The sequence below is a fragment of the Pan troglodytes genome, chromosome 19 (genome assembly GCF_028858775.2).
Source record: "Pan troglodytes isolate AG18354 chromosome 19, NHGRI_mPanTro3-v2.0_pri, whole genome shotgun sequence".
In the NCBI taxonomy this organism is placed as follows: Eukaryota; Metazoa; Chordata; class Mammalia; order Primates; family Hominidae; genus Pan; species Pan troglodytes.
The window spans coordinates 68,740,520-68,756,037 of NC_072417.2; the positions used below are offsets into that span (position 1 = coordinate 68,740,520).

At 39.4% G+C, this 15,518-nt stretch overlaps 1 long non-coding RNA gene across 1 annotated transcript in view; it reads left to right on the top strand.

The window, feature by feature from the left end:
* The first annotated feature begins 2,319 nt into the window (after positions 1-2,319).
* Positions 2,320-15,518, top strand: part of LOC104002935 (uncharacterized) — a 38,127-nt gene continuing 24,928 nt past the window's right edge. Inside the window, exon 1 of the long non-coding RNA XR_008540503.1 lies at positions 2,320-2,464. This is a non-coding gene — a long non-coding RNA (uncharacterized LOC104002935). The remainder of the gene's footprint in view (positions 2,465-15,518) is intronic.

Genomic DNA, 15,518 nt, shown 5'->3' on the forward strand with positions numbered 1-15,518 from the left:
TTAGATTAAAAATTTTGTTACATTTTTCTAACCTTTTTTTGGTTAAATTGTTATCAACCATTGACTCAGTTCTCTTATTTATTTATTTTTGGCTTTAACTTAATTTATTATATGTTATACTTTTTTAATTGACACATGATAATTGTACATATTTATGGGGTACACAGTTATATTTCAGTACATATATACATTGTGTAATAATCGAATCAGGGTAATTAACATATCCATTACCTCAAACACTTGTCATTGCTTTGTGGTGAGAACATTTAAAATCCTCTCCTCTAGCTATTTTGAAGTAAACAATACATCGTTGTTGACTACAGTCACCTGCTGTGCAACATAACTCCAGAACTTAAATCAATCTCTTATTTTTAAAAAATATTTTTAAAATGCCCTCTCTTAAGCTTTCCAAGTATAAATCACACTATCTGTAAATAATGATCATTTTTCCTTCTCCATTTTTTTAAACTTCTAAGTTATTTTTTATGTCACACTGCATTGGAAAGTATTTTCAGAAAGATGTTACATAAAGGTGGTGATAATGGCCCTTCCAACTCTGTTTTTTCCTTTGATGGGAATTTTAACAGTTTCCTATTAAACAGGTAGCATAGTTTGAGATACTAATTTTTTTCATATTAAAGAAAAATTCCTCATAACTTTCAGTATCTATTAAAATGAGTGTACGCTTTTTGGCCCTTTCACCTATTAATGTGGGTGACTTGTAAGAACATATTTCTTAACATTGAACTATTCTTAGATTTCTAAACAAGTCTCAGATGGTCCTGATATATTGTTACACAATGCACTGCTATATTGTCTTTGTAAGACTTATTTTATAATTTTTGCATTGATACGCACTAGATTGGATCTTAAGTGCTATCTTTGATATTTTTGTTATTATTATGATGACTGTAAAATAATAACTTGGAAACTTCTTACTGTGTATTCCAGCAAGATTTTAAAAACCAGACTCTCTTTGACAGCTTGCACAATTGGTCTGTTTATTTTTTTCTTCCTTGAGTCAAGTTTGGCAGTTTCTGTTTTCCATGAAAAGAGTTCATTTCTTCCAGGTTTTAAAATCTGCTGCTTAGATCTTTGCAGCTATTCCATATAATTATTTTCATTTCCTCTTTCTCCACGGTTGTTTTTCTATTATTATTCCTTCTCACTTTTTTCTCTTGATTAATTTAGGTAATAATAATAGGTGGTTTACCTATTATTGTTTATTTTAGCTACTGTTTTCTTTCAAAGAATCACATTGTATATGTACCAGTTCTACTCTTTTTATTTTATAATTAATTAATTTCTGCCTTTGCTTTTATTGATTCCTATATATCCCTTTGCTTAAGCTTTTTTCAGTTATTCATTTTCTGCTTCTTTGTGTCAAATGCTTAATTAATTAATATATTTATTAATATTTTTAGTCATTAATTTTGTTCTAAATACAGCTTTATATATCTTTGAGATTTTTATAAATATTTGCATTTTTAAAATATATAAAAGTTATGCCTTCATGTTATCTATATGGTCAAATAGTTATATAAGGCTTTATTAATGACACAAGAATTCCTACTCCTGGCATGTGGTTGGAAGCAGATATGGAAAAAGGCAATAAAATTAACTTTAACACTTATACTGTGTCTTGTATGTATACCTTACTTTGACGTATGCCATGGAATTGCCTCAGGGAAGACCAGGGGATTCTCAGTGGATCCTTTTAGGTGGAAAGCCCCCATTCCTGCCTCAACCATGATAATTTCTCTAATTTCTTTTGTATATAGTATTTCATTTGAAAATGTTATAGGAAGAAAAGTCTCAACAGCTTATAATGTTTAAAACTTATTAAACTTACATACATGGACCGTGTTAAACTGTCCTTATGTAAACTATCCTTATAATGTTAAACTTATTAAACTTACATACATGGACAGAAATCCAGTGGTAAAAACCCATACATTATTTTGACTCCAGGAAGCCCTTGATAACAAGAGACATCATTATGCAATGTGGCACTAAGAAATAAAATGGTTCATTAAAATATGATATGTCATAGATTTTAAGAGGCATACCAATATCAGAGATGTTAAAATGTGAAAAATAGTTGCATCTTAATGTGGAATAAATATGGCATACACTTGTTAGGTATCAATTAGAATTAAAGTCCTAGATTGGCTTGATAATTGTTTGACTCTGTTCAAAGGGTAAGGTGACCAATGAAATATTAACGAAAAAGGAACTCCAGTAGAAGATTATTTGCTAACTAAACATCTGAGTTCAGCTTAAAAAGTGATATTTCAAACTTTTCTTCTCAATGTTCTCATTCTGGATGGTCCAGACACCACTGGCTTTGCTCCATCCCTTTGGGAAGACAGCACACCCAGAGCTCAAGTCTGCTGCTCATTCTGGAAGGGGAGATGTCCTGGGCCCAGGGTTTGGAAATGTCTTCTTGGACAAGCTTAAGCCGGTAAGCTCCCAGATGAGCTCCTGCTGTTTTGTTCTTCCACCCCGGGCCATGAGTGTCCCAGCGGGAGCCCCTTCTGCAGCAGTAGGTCCCACAGTTTGGAGGGCAATGGTGTCATCAACTCATCCTCACTCTTGGCATCCTCTGCTGCTTTCTTGACAGTCCTCCAGAGCATCTCAAAACTTCTCTGCACAGTGGTTCTGATGGCCTCAGAGCAGGAGTGTATAGAAACTAGCAGTCTGGAAGTCCATCCCAGAGCAGCCAACCCTAGATCTGAAAAATGTTTTATGTCTCCCTTCATCCTAAACATTTATACAAATTATGTATTTAATTTTGTGGTTTTTGAGCACAGATATAATATTTTCTCCAAAAATTTTAAGCAAAACGTCCCAGGAAGATGTGCCCTAGGCACATCCTGTTGTTTTGTGTAACCCAAACACTATTGAACTAAGAGAATAATTAAGCTCCCGTTGCAGAAACACGGAAAAAGGACTGGGTTCAATCCTAGCTGAGTCACTTAGGAATTATGCGATCTGGGAAAGTTACTTAAATTCTCTAAATTTCAGTTTCTTCATTTATAAAAAGGGGATTAAAAACACCAAACTCACATGATTATTGCAAAAACAAAATAGTATATTTAGGCCATCACAGTCCTGGGGGTGTGCTGAGTGCCCAACAACAGTTACTTTCCCCTCACTCTGTGTCCTCCCTTTCTTAAGAAAATTTCCCCCCCTGCCAGGCTGAGGCGTAGAGGCAGAGGACCAGATGGGATGTGGGTACCATCTAGTCTCCCCCACCTCTGCCAAATCTGTACCTCAAAGCGCCCTAAAAGGATAGCTGTCTCACCTTATCTTAAAAATCTCCAAACAAGCAAATTGCCACTATTTGGTAAATAATTTCACCTCGCCAGATTTGTCCTTTCATGTATTTGCCTATTCACAAGAAACATACATTGGACTTATACTGTGCCAGGACTAGGCAAGGTCTCAAAATGTAAAAAGATGTCTGACATAATCCCCTTCCTTAAAATGCTCATAAATAGGAAAAATCTGGAAAAAAACAATCTCAGTGCCATGGAATTCATGCTATGATAAAAAGATACCCACAGTCTATTCCAGATTACACAGCATGGGCATCTTCTAGAATTTGGGAGGAGATGGATGACACAGAGGGAGTATTAGAAAGGCTTCCACGGCAGCAGACACCTGACCTGAAACCTGACATGCAAAGGTGAAAAGGGGTTTTGAAATTTCATTTCAGGCAAAAACTCAGAGGTAGAGAGCATGATTTGGGAAAGTGAAAGTTGTTAAATAAAACTCAGCATAGATATCATGAGGAATGCTGAAGGGACTGAGGTGGTGGACAATAGACATATTGTCTGGCTTTAGCCCTGTGAAAGTGAAAGAAAGAAAGAAATCCAAAGGCAGAGAAAAAAGCAGTTTCTGTTGTAATCCAGGTAGACTATGTTGAAAGTCTAAGCTAATGGCTGGGGCAAAGTGAGAAAAGCCAGGTTTAAGAGGCCAGGTGTGGTGGCTCACGCCTGTAATCCCAGCACTTTGGGAGGCCAAAGTGGGCAGATCATCTGAGATCAGGAGTTCAAGACCCGCCTGACCAACATGGAGAAACCCCGTCTCTACGAAAAATACAAAACAAACAAACAAACAAAAAAATTAGCCAGGTGTGGTGACGCATGCCTATAATCCCAGCTACTCAGGAGGCTGAGGCAGGAGAATCGTTTGAACCCAGGAGGCGGAGGTTGCGGTGAGCTGAGATCACACCATTGCACTCCAGCCTGGGCAACAAGAGTGAAACTCCATCTCAAGAAAAAAAAAAAAAAAAAAGAAAGAAAGGAAAAAAAAAAAGACTTGAAGGAGATACAACCTTCAAAATAGCAATGTACACTTACCGGGCTACGTAGAATCTGTCACTGTAGTTCTTAATTTCTACTTCCTATGCAGTATTAGGGATGTTGTTAAAAAAAGAGGCAATAGGAACACTGGTTGAGAAATTTGATATTTTAAATCTGATAAAAATAACAACAATAACATTATTTTTTAGCATATAAAGAATACACTATCTGTTGCCAAGTTAAGTGGTAAAAATGGTATTTCTAATCATTTTATTTTTTCAGCTGTTCATTCATTTGTTCATTCATTCTATGAAGTCAATATGATATTTTCAGGTTGATGGGAGAAATGTGTATAATAATGTGAGTTAAAGTACATTAGAAACTATAGGGTGCCATTATATACATTTGCTCATTTGATTTCTCCCAATGGCCTTTTGAAAAGTCCATTTATGCTCATTTTACATGCAAGATAACTGAGGCACAGATTTGCTTGAACAGTAGCTAAGCCAGGAATGAGTCTTATATTGGTTCAGTTTCAATGCCACACTGCCTCCCTGGATTATGCCGATATTGAGATCGAGATTCCTTCTCACTTTGGGAAGCTGTTGGGGATTCTGGGTTATAGCAGGAAGCTGCAGGAGGAGACGAGAATATGTCTTGCTTCATGTTAACCCTTTCTCTCTGACCCCCTCTAGACAAATCATTTGGCCTGCTATTGGAGGGGTGGGGGTTTATTTAGCTTCCCTGGATGTTTCTTTAGGGATGTTAAAAGGAACCAGCCAATACTAATCTCAAACAGGATATCCTTTAGGGAAAACACTCCACACTAAATACAAACAAGAGATTTCAAACTGAAGAATTGCAGATACTGAATAATCCCTTTAATTTAGTTCTTGGGGTTTGTGTGTGTGTGTGTGTGTGTACATGTGCACATGCGTGCATGTGTGTATGTGTGTAGTTTTAGAGTATCTCTTGGACTTACGGTGGACCACCCAGTAAGGATATGTGTGAATCCTTCTGCTGCCCTGCATAGATCTTGGTGAATGTATCTCCAGGGTTCTTTCTCCTTCTACATATGGTTTTTTGTGTGTGCACATGTTTTTTTCCATTGACTTCTTTATGTGCTGATGTCTCTCTTTGTCTTTTTTCTTTTTTTCTTTTTTGCCAAGGACCTTGCTTCTGGAGTAGGCAAGTCTGTTAGGACACTTAAAAACAAAAAGGATCAGTGAGCTCATTCCCCCTAAGTTCAGCCAGGACCACCAATGGTGAATCATGTGGATCAGGACTAAACTTCCACTGGGAACAAATCATCAGCAGACTTTGCTGTCTTCTGGCTTTAGTGTTTGGTCTTTGCCATCTCTTGGCCATGAAAGTAGGAACCTACTTCTAAGAGTCTTCTTGCTGAAGTTTGGTCAGTGTCCCAGTAAGAAGAGGGAGTGACACTTCACTCCCATAAGACTCTGCTGCATTTATGTTTGAAAATCCCTTTCCTGCCTTCCAAGTGTTCTTCTGAATACCCCATTGTTATAGTCATACTCACCACCCTTTCTAGGGATTTAATGGCTAAATCAGATCTTTTTTCATGGCACGTCTCAAGGCGGACCCCAACCCTTATCTCAGCAGCTGATCTTTCCCACTGAAAACCTGGTGCCAGTGTGTCCCAGAACCCTCTCAGCCTCTGAGAGAGTACTTCAGAGTAAACAAAGTGAAATACCAAGAGGATATTTACAGCCACTGACCAAACTCCCAATTTCCTTGGCTGGCCCTGGAGACAATGCAGTCCTGCATCAGCCCTCAATTGTACTGTCAGAAATTGATACGGGACCGAGATTGAGAAAATATTATGTTAAGCCATTCAATAGGCAAACAAAACATTGTCTTCCATTTCTTTAGAGGATCTGGGGCTAAATGTTTGTTGTTTTCACAATGATATCATCAGTCATCGCAAATTCTGAGCCTCTCCTACCTAAACTTCCTGATCTATTTCCCAGGGACTCTTGAGAACCAGGCTTTGGAGCTGGGAGAGCCCATTGGCACCTAATACCTTGTGCTCCTCATGGCAAGGGAGATAGCTCTTCTCAGCAAGCTCTTGTCTACCGAGCTCCACTGTGCAAACTCATAAAACTCAATTCTCAGTGGAAGCATCTCATATATATTAATATATAGGTATTAGTCTGTTCTCATGCTACTGGTAAAGACATACCCAAGACTGCATAATTTATAAAGAAAAAGAGGTTTAATGGACTCAGTTTCACATGGCTGGGGAGGCCTCACAATCGTGGTGGAAGGCGAAAGAGGAACAAAGGCATGTCTTACCTGGCAGCAGGTAAGAGATTGTGTGCAGGGAGCTGCCCTTTATAAAACCATCAGATGTCATGAGACTTATTCACCATTATGAAAATAGCACGAGAAAGACCCTCCCCCATGATTCAATTACCTCCCACTAGGTTCCTCCTATACATGGGAATTGTGGGAGCTACGATTCAAGATGAGATTTGGGTGGGGACACAGCCAAACCATTATCTATCTATCTGTCTATCTATCTATCTATCTATCTATCTATCTATCTATCTATCTATTTATCTGTCTAGATGCTCTTCATGCCAAATGCCTCAAGACAAGTCCCTCTCTGGGCTAATATTATCAGTTAACTGATGCTGACAAATTGAAATCTCTAGATTTTGTTTTTCAGACCTGGAGGGAAAGGCAATCAACTACAGGGTATGCTTAAATTAGTTCCTTCTGCTTTCTAAGCAAATTCTTTCTCAAGAATCTAACCATGTATTAAGAATGCAAGATAGTGTTTTAGCATCTGTAATGTGTAGCAGGATTCCATTAGATGCTTGCACTTGACCTTTATAGTTATGTTCACTTTTTCCCAACCTCACACCCAGGTGTTCATATATCCTCATTTCTTTGGTTTTGTTTGTTGAAACTAGAATGCCTTTCTCTTTGCCTTGCAAAAAGGCTTATCATCTCTTCAGGCTTCACTTAAAGAACCGTTCTTCAATCCATCCCTTAGGAGATGTTGTACATAATCTTCAGCCTCCTTACCTCTATGTTTTCCATATCTTTTCCACAATTTGCTCTTTCTACCATCACCTTTATGATATCCAGTGCTCTCTCCTAGAGCAGGAACCAGGGTCAGGCAAGTGAGATGCCTAGGGTACAAGACGTAAGGAAGTGCTCACTTTCAGGGTTGTGCACTTCAGGTCTGAGCCCTGGGCATCTCACTCGCCTCGTCCTCATCCTGACCTGCTGTCCCAGAAAAATCCTCTTGAGAAAGACTGTTATGACTCATATCGATCTAAGTATAACTGCACTGCTTTACAAGCAAATCCTATGTGTAGACTGCTTTCTCTTGATTTTTCATTTTAAGATGTTAGCTAATGATCTCTTACCTGGGCACAAGACAGTTCAGCTCTCTTAGAACTGTCCCCTACACCAGGCACACATGCTTTTCTTCCTACATTCTTACAACGTGATCACATCCCAATTTCACAATTTTGGGTTAAACAGTCTATGTTTACATTATCACAAACACTTAAGCATTATTATAGCTAAGTCTGTAGAATATAGTGTTTGCATTTCCTTCCTCTATAACTTTTTGCTTTTCTTAGAATTAAAGATTTCTTTAACGTTTTGTGTTTGCTTCATTTTTCAATTACCTACCATAACTGAAGCATAAATCATTGTCAGAACTGCAAAAGTCCTTTCAATAAGGCTTAAACACCAGGAAACCTACTGATTCCATCTCCTCTCACCTTGCTCCCCCAGCCCCTGAGTCCCCTACTCTGCACACTAGAGTGCCGGATCTCTGGGCTTGCTACTCAGCAGGCACAGTGAGTTTGCCCTTCATCTTTCTCCTGGGAATTGCTTCCCATCTCTGGTGCCTCATCTTTGTGTCCTCGATGTCAGGAATTTTTCATTCTTGATTTATTCTGTCTTTGGACAGAACATATCTTTGAGACCTTGCATGTACAACCATGTCTTTATTCTCTCCTCATACTTGATCGATAGTTTGGGAATAGAATTCTGGGTTCAGATTACTTTCTCCAATAGCTTTGAAGCATTGCTTCATGGTCTTTTGGCTCCCAGCACTACTACGCAAAAGTTTGGTTCCTAATACTTGTATGTTGCTTTTCCCTTCTCTTTGGAAACTTTTAGGATCTTCTCTTTAGCCTAGTTTCTGAAATTTTAGGATGATGTATCTTGGGCTACTGTTGGGCACTCAGTATTTTGTTTTTCTTTTGGTTTAAATCTGGACATTTAGTTCTGGGAATTTCTCTTGTATTTGTATTTTGAAAGTTTCCTTCCTTCTATTGTTTTCTTTTTCCCCCCATTTCTCTTTCTAAAATTCTTATCAGTCGAATGTTGACTCTTGTTCCAGTTATCTATTGATATAAACCATCTCAAAGCTAAGTAGCTTAAAACGGTAGCAATCATTTATTTGGCTCACAAGTCTGCAATTCAGAGACTCCTCAGTTGGCGTAGCTTTTTCTCTGCTTTATGTGGCATCACTGGGTTATCTCCATTGGGAATAGAATATCTGCTTCCAAGATGGGTCAGTCACAGGGCTGGCAGGGTGGTGGTGGCTCTTGACTGGGGGCTTTGGTACTTTCCACATGAGACTCCATGGCACTGCTTGAACTTTCTCAGAGATGATGTCTGGGTTCTAGATATTACAGGAGGCCTGGATAGAAATTGCAGGGCTTCCTATGACCTGGCCTTGGAAGTCCCACAGTATCATGTCTACCAAATTCTATTGGTCAAGCAAATCACTAAGACCAGCTCGATTTCAAGGGCAGGGGATTAGACTCTACCTCTCAATGAGAGGAATAGCAAAAAATTTGTAGCCATCTTTAATCTACCATAGCACTCATTCCTCTAATTTTTATATATTTCTCTCATATTTTTCCATTTCTGATTTTTCCTTAGATTTTTAGATTTTCTCAACTTTATTTTCCAACCCTTCAGTTGACTTTTAACAGCAACAAAAAAGTTAACCATATTGGTGTATTTCCATGAACTCGTCCCTGAACTCATCAGTTCTTGCTCTATAGACACAATATTTTTTCATATTATCTGAGGATGGAGGTTGCAGTTTGTTAGTTTTGGTTTTCTTCTGCTCCATGCAAATTCCCCCTTTTTCCTATTATTTTTCCGTCAATTTGTCTTTTATGTTAGAGACTCTTCTCAAACTTTTGGCATTCTTTGGCTTAGATGCTGACAAGGAACTCTGGGTGCAAAGGGCAAGTATGTTGACTCCTAGGCATCATGATAGGGTGATCAGGCCTGGGCCAGCTTTTTCAACAGATGAAATGTTAGTATCTGTAGGTGCTTTTCTGGGATCAGCCCAGAGAGCAGAAATATCTACATCCTGTCTAGGGAGTATCTTAAGACTGTCTGACAGAGACAGTCTGGGAGCTACAGAGTCAAAAGGAGCTAAGAGTCTTACCAAGCAAAATGCAGACATTCATTTTTATAGTCCTGTTTTTGGTATGACACTTCACCCTGCTCCCATCTGCACCTGACATCCGCAGTTCATAGCTACTGTGGTTCACTGCTCCAGAGATCCAGCCTCCAATTTTCAGTCTGGCTTGGGGAGGAACTCCCCTCGTTGCTTAGGAGTAAGGAGAGGGTGAGGGGAATCAACTGCCCTATATACAGACTGTCAACCCATCCTGTTTTCAGTCTTACGGCTCAATTCTGCTCTTAGAGGTATCTAGTATCTCAAATTCCAGAGCCTTTCTAGACTCCAAATCAGCTTAGCTTATTTTGATTTTCTCTTAGCAGTCTTTGGTTTCACTTTCTTCTTTAGTAAATCAGTAACCACACAATTATCCTTTTTAATCTTCAAAAATGTTAACATTAAAAAAATTTATTGTCCTTTTTTCTATTCTCTTTGTCTTTATGAGTTTTCACCTTTTCCCCCATTACCATCATTTTATTAAGGTTTTGAAAGGGCAGGGAAGTAAATATGTGTTGAGTTTGACATGTTTAACCAGAAATCTGCCTGTATATTTTCCCCTGGTGAGGAACAGTTGAGTGTTTCTTTTGAGATAAAAACAATCTCCTTCTAGATGACCCTGAGGAGATCCAAGGAGTGGGCTGAAGAGTCCCTCCTTTTTGACCTGCAGGATAAAAGTGTACTTAGTACTACTCTAGAAAGTGTGTAAGCAGCTAGCAGCCCTGGCTGCTGTGGGGCCCCACAGATTCACTTCTCACACAGAGACGGGCAGAGTCACATACAGCCTAAGTCCTCTGGGTGCCTCCAATTCAGGGACCAAAAAAAACCACAGCCAACATGTTTTGGATGTGTAAGTCACTAGGCTAAGCAATTACATGTGATGTGTCTCATTTAATTCTCATAACAACCTTATGAGGAATGTATTGTTATTATTAAACTGTACCTCTATTTTAGAGATAAAAGCATCTGAGCCACAGAAAATTCTTAGCACCTTTCCAAGACCACAAGTCTTGGAAAGTACGTGGCAGAGCAACCCAGGAGGTCTACTTTTCAGACTACTATGTTGTTACTCCACTTTGCCTCTTACTTGTTCATCACTTGTGTGAAGTGGGAATCCAGTTACCTCTCTTGTCTGGGGACCATCACATGTGGGCCAGAGATTTTTGTCCCTGGCCTGGATGTTGAAGCCAGGAGAGACCCATCAACCTTTCAAATATGAAACTAAGATATATGGGAAAATGTTATCTTGGGCCACTGTCAGTTGGGTGAGGAAGATGAAGATTGGAGCATGGAGGATGGGAGAGAATCAGAAATGTATCCCAATAAATGTATAAACTGTATGTATGGGCTGCGTGTAGTGGCTCTCGCCTGTAATCCCAGCACTTTGGGAGGCTGAGGTGGGCAGATCACTTGAGCTCAGGAGTTCGAGACTAGCCTGGGCAACATGGTGAAACCACATCTCTACAATTTTTTATTTTAAATTAGCCAGGTATGGTGGTACATGCCTGTAGTCCCAGCTACTTGGGAGGCTGAGGTGGGAGGATGGCTTGAGCCTGGGAGGAAGAGGTTGTAGTGAGCAGAGATCACACCACTGTACTCCAGCCTGGCCAACAGAGCCAGATCATGTCTCAAAAAACAAACAAAGCAAAACTGTAGGTATGAATTAGGTTTTAATGTATAAATGTCTTGTATGTGCCAGGCATTATGATTGGCACATGCAGACTTATTATTTGGCTTAAGGTTTAAAACAGCCTTAAGACAAAGGTAAACGTGAGACTTCCTTACTTTTCAGATAAAGTAGCACATAATCAGATTGGTGAAGATGTCTACTCAAGGTCACATGGGTAAAAAAAGCACAGAACTGGAACTCCAACCCAGACCTCTGGACCTAACTCAAGCCTAGTTCCCTTTTTAAGGGGAGATTTGATTGTTCTCAGTTAAAAAAAAAAATCTACTATGGAAATCCTTTATCACATGGTTCGGTATATATCAGGCCTTAGAACGGGCTAAGAGGTAAAAATGATCTGGCTTTTATTAAAAGTGGACATTATCTATAGATCTCGAGCAAATGACTTTACTTCAGGTTTCCCACCTGCTAGATGGAGGTAATAACATCTTTCACGTAGACATAACAAACATAAAATACCCTACATGATAGCAGATGCACTTCAAGTTTCAGTCAGTGATAAAAATGTTACACTAGTCTTATGGCCAGGCTACATCTTTGGGCTAGAAGGTGCATCTACCTTTAAATGAACCCCTGGAGGCAGGGCCCACACCTCTCCTTTACAATATACAACTCAGTACTCTGTGGCTGTGACCAGAGTCTCTTGGGAAAAGAAGGAAGATAAATGAGGGGAACCATTTTTCAGAGTTGTTTTAACTCATGAAGACCTGGTCTCCTTCATGATCTGCCAAGCTCTAAGATGTATCCTTTCTCTTCTCCAGTTTCATATTCATATAGGGATTATGCCACACAAGGACTTCCAGTATCTGCTTAGGGTCTAACTGCTGAGGAGTCAGGGCAGTGGGACTAGGGGGTTCTGAGATATTACAGGATTTCTGGAACTGAGGCAAAGGAATAAAGTTAAGAAGGCTCTTGGCTGTGCCTGGTGAGAGGAGAGGCTAGATGGCTCCTACTGTGAGGGTGAAGAAGGCTTTCGCAGGACAGAGTCCAGTCACAGTGGAGCAGCATGGTGTAGTGCACCTTCTCAATCTTTAGTGTGCACATGGATCTCTCAGGGGTGGTGGTAAAAAGCAAATTCTGATTTTCAGGGTCAGGAGTGGGACCTAAGATTCTGCCTTTCTTATAAGCTTCCCGGGATTGCAGCCTGCTGGTCCTGGGACCAAAATCTGAGTTGCAGAGTTGAGGAAAAGTCAGAAGGTGTGGGCCTGACTAATTGTGGCATCTGTGGCAAGCCACTTACAGTCGTTCTACGGCCTGGTTGATTCTCAGATTCTTTATCTTTAAAATGAGGGAATATAGCACTGAAGCAGAGATATTTATTTTTTGAGATAGGGCCTTTCTCTGTTGCCCATGCTAGAGTGTAGTGGCATGACTGTGGCTCACTGCATCCTCGACCACCTGGGCTTGAGATCCTCCTTCCTCAGCCTCCTGCATAGCTAGGACTACAGGGCGTGCCACCAGGTCCAGCTAATTTTTAGTTTTTTTTGTAGAAATGGGGTCTCCCTATGTTGCCCAGGTTAGTCTCAAATCCTGGGCTCGCATGATTCTCCTGCCTCCTTGGCTTCCCAAAATGCTGGGATTACAGTGTGAACCATTACACCTAACCAGAGATATTTAGATGTGTACTTTGCTTTGAATGTTTGTAAAAGTGTTTGGGAAATTTTAAGGCACTGATATGGTTTGGCTTCGTGTCCCCACCCAAATCTCATCTTGAATTTTAATCGCCACATGATGAGGGAGTAACCTGGTGGGAGGTGATTGGATCATGGAGGCGGTTTCCCCCATGCTGTTCTCGTGTTAGTGACTGAGTTCTCATGAGATCTGATGGTTTTATAAGTGTTTGGCAGTTTCTCCTTTGCTGTCTCTCCCTCTCGCCTGCCACCATGTAAGACATGCCTTGCTTCCCCTTTGCCTTCCACCATGATTGTAAGTTTCCTGAAGCTTCCCCAGCCATGTAGAACTGTGAGTCAGTTAAACCTCTTTTCTTTATAAATTACCCAGTCTCAGGCAGTCCTTTATAGCAGTGTGAGAACTGACTAATACAGGCACCATTTAAATTTAAGAGGCTATTTCTATTGTGTCTGTTTAATAAGCAATTTATTCTGAATCCAGCAAACTCAATATGTGGCTTATAACAGAGTTTGGATTTCTAAAGTTTTAAGGAAACATGTTAATGGGTTAATTTTGTTTTCTTTAAACCAAAAGCACTCCCTATCTCTTCCATTTAAGACATTTATGAAATTATAGTGGTCTTTGAGGATTTGCTTCTTCTTACTTTAAAATTCTTCTGACTTGACATAATGGAAGTTATTTGATCAATCAGAAATTCCTGGAATTGGCAAAGCCTGTATCCATTTCCAGGAGAACTCAAATGGCTTCAATTTATGGTGACTTGAAAATGGAGATGAAGAAAAGGGCTATGAGTAGAATTTAAGAAAAACTTATGACGTAGGAAATGAATAAATAAAACTAAAGAAAATTACACCTATCATAACAAAGAGATAGTGATTTTTAAGAAGGCCTTTGTAAATTTTAAAGCACTATAAAATGTCTAATATTTGACTATCAAGATAATAAAATTCAGGAAAATCTCTGGGGTCAGAACTCAATACATAATTTATACTGATCAGATTCAATTAGCATAATGCTTTCAGCTCTGAACTTTCAGCTAATTTAATGATTGTAATAGTAACAATAATAATGATTGTCATTGCTAAAAGAGATACTATATGTAATTAGAAAGAGATAAATTGAAGGAAAGACTGATAAGCAAAAAAGGACAGAAGTCGCTGGCTTTTAAAATTACCAGCCCTTCAAATGGAAATCAATGCTAAAATCAAGGTATGGTTTCAAGATCAAATCTAGGGCACTTCCAGGAAAACATCATGTAAATATGAAGCGGAGCCTGGAATTATGAAATTCTTTAAGATCTCAAAAAATTTCAAGGACACTTTCATCAAACAATAGTGCTTCTAAGGCTGTTGCCCCTCAGGAACTTCATCAGAGCCAAAGGTAGAGAAAGGCAGATCTCGAAGACATTTGTGAGTATGGCTTTTGTCTAATGGAGTAAAGCCTAATAAAATTTACAGAAGACTCACAACATTGTTAAGATAATAACATTGTCAGAAACACTGTTTGCTTAGAGTGAAAGGGGAATAGATAATATGGAATGAAAAAAATCAGCTGAACCCCAAAACTTCTATAAGCAGCAAATAGCCTGAGAATACTAGTCAATTGCAAATTTGAGCTCTTTTTCAAGGAAAAAGAAGGCCAGAAATCAAGAGCCCAAAAGCTCTTGATAATACTCCAAGAACCATGGATTAGACCTAGAGCCTAATCAAGGAACTGCTAACATGTATTCTAATCGATTTTAGAATTGCTATGTATGGATACTCCTGTAAGCCTCCTTCCCCCCACCTTTTTTGAATGGGAAAGTCTATTACGATCATCCTATATCATCCCACTATTGTGTGTTGGGGGTGGAAAAACTTGTCTCTATAGTTCACAGATGTATAGATCAAAGGGAACTGTACTTGAGTGAGCAGCTGATCTTCTGGGACCATACCCAAGGGAGCCTCATTTGCACTGGGACACAATTTAGATGACAAAATCTTAGACCTGGGTGCTGTAATGGGATGAAAATGTTAGATGCCCTGGAAGGGAGTCTGTGTATTTTGCATGTGGGATGAATATAAGCAATTCGTGGTCTGATGGGAGACTGAGGGAAGAGGGTCTAAAATGGGTGCACAAGTTCTTCGACATGCCGCACTTCAAAAGGTGCATCTTAGGTCTTCTCCCTTCGAATTTAGGATGGAACTTGGTGACTCACTTCCAATGAGTAGAATGTAGCAGATGTGAGGCTCTGACTCTGGAAAGGTCATTAAAATAACAGATGACATCTGGCACTCTCTCTTTTGAGTTCTGCTCTGCCTTATTGTGAAGATATTCAAGCAGCATTTAAAAAAATTTAAATAAAAAAAAATTTTTTGGGATGGGGTCTGGCTATGTTCCCCAGGCTGGCCTTGAGCTCCTGGGCTCAAGCGATCCTCCC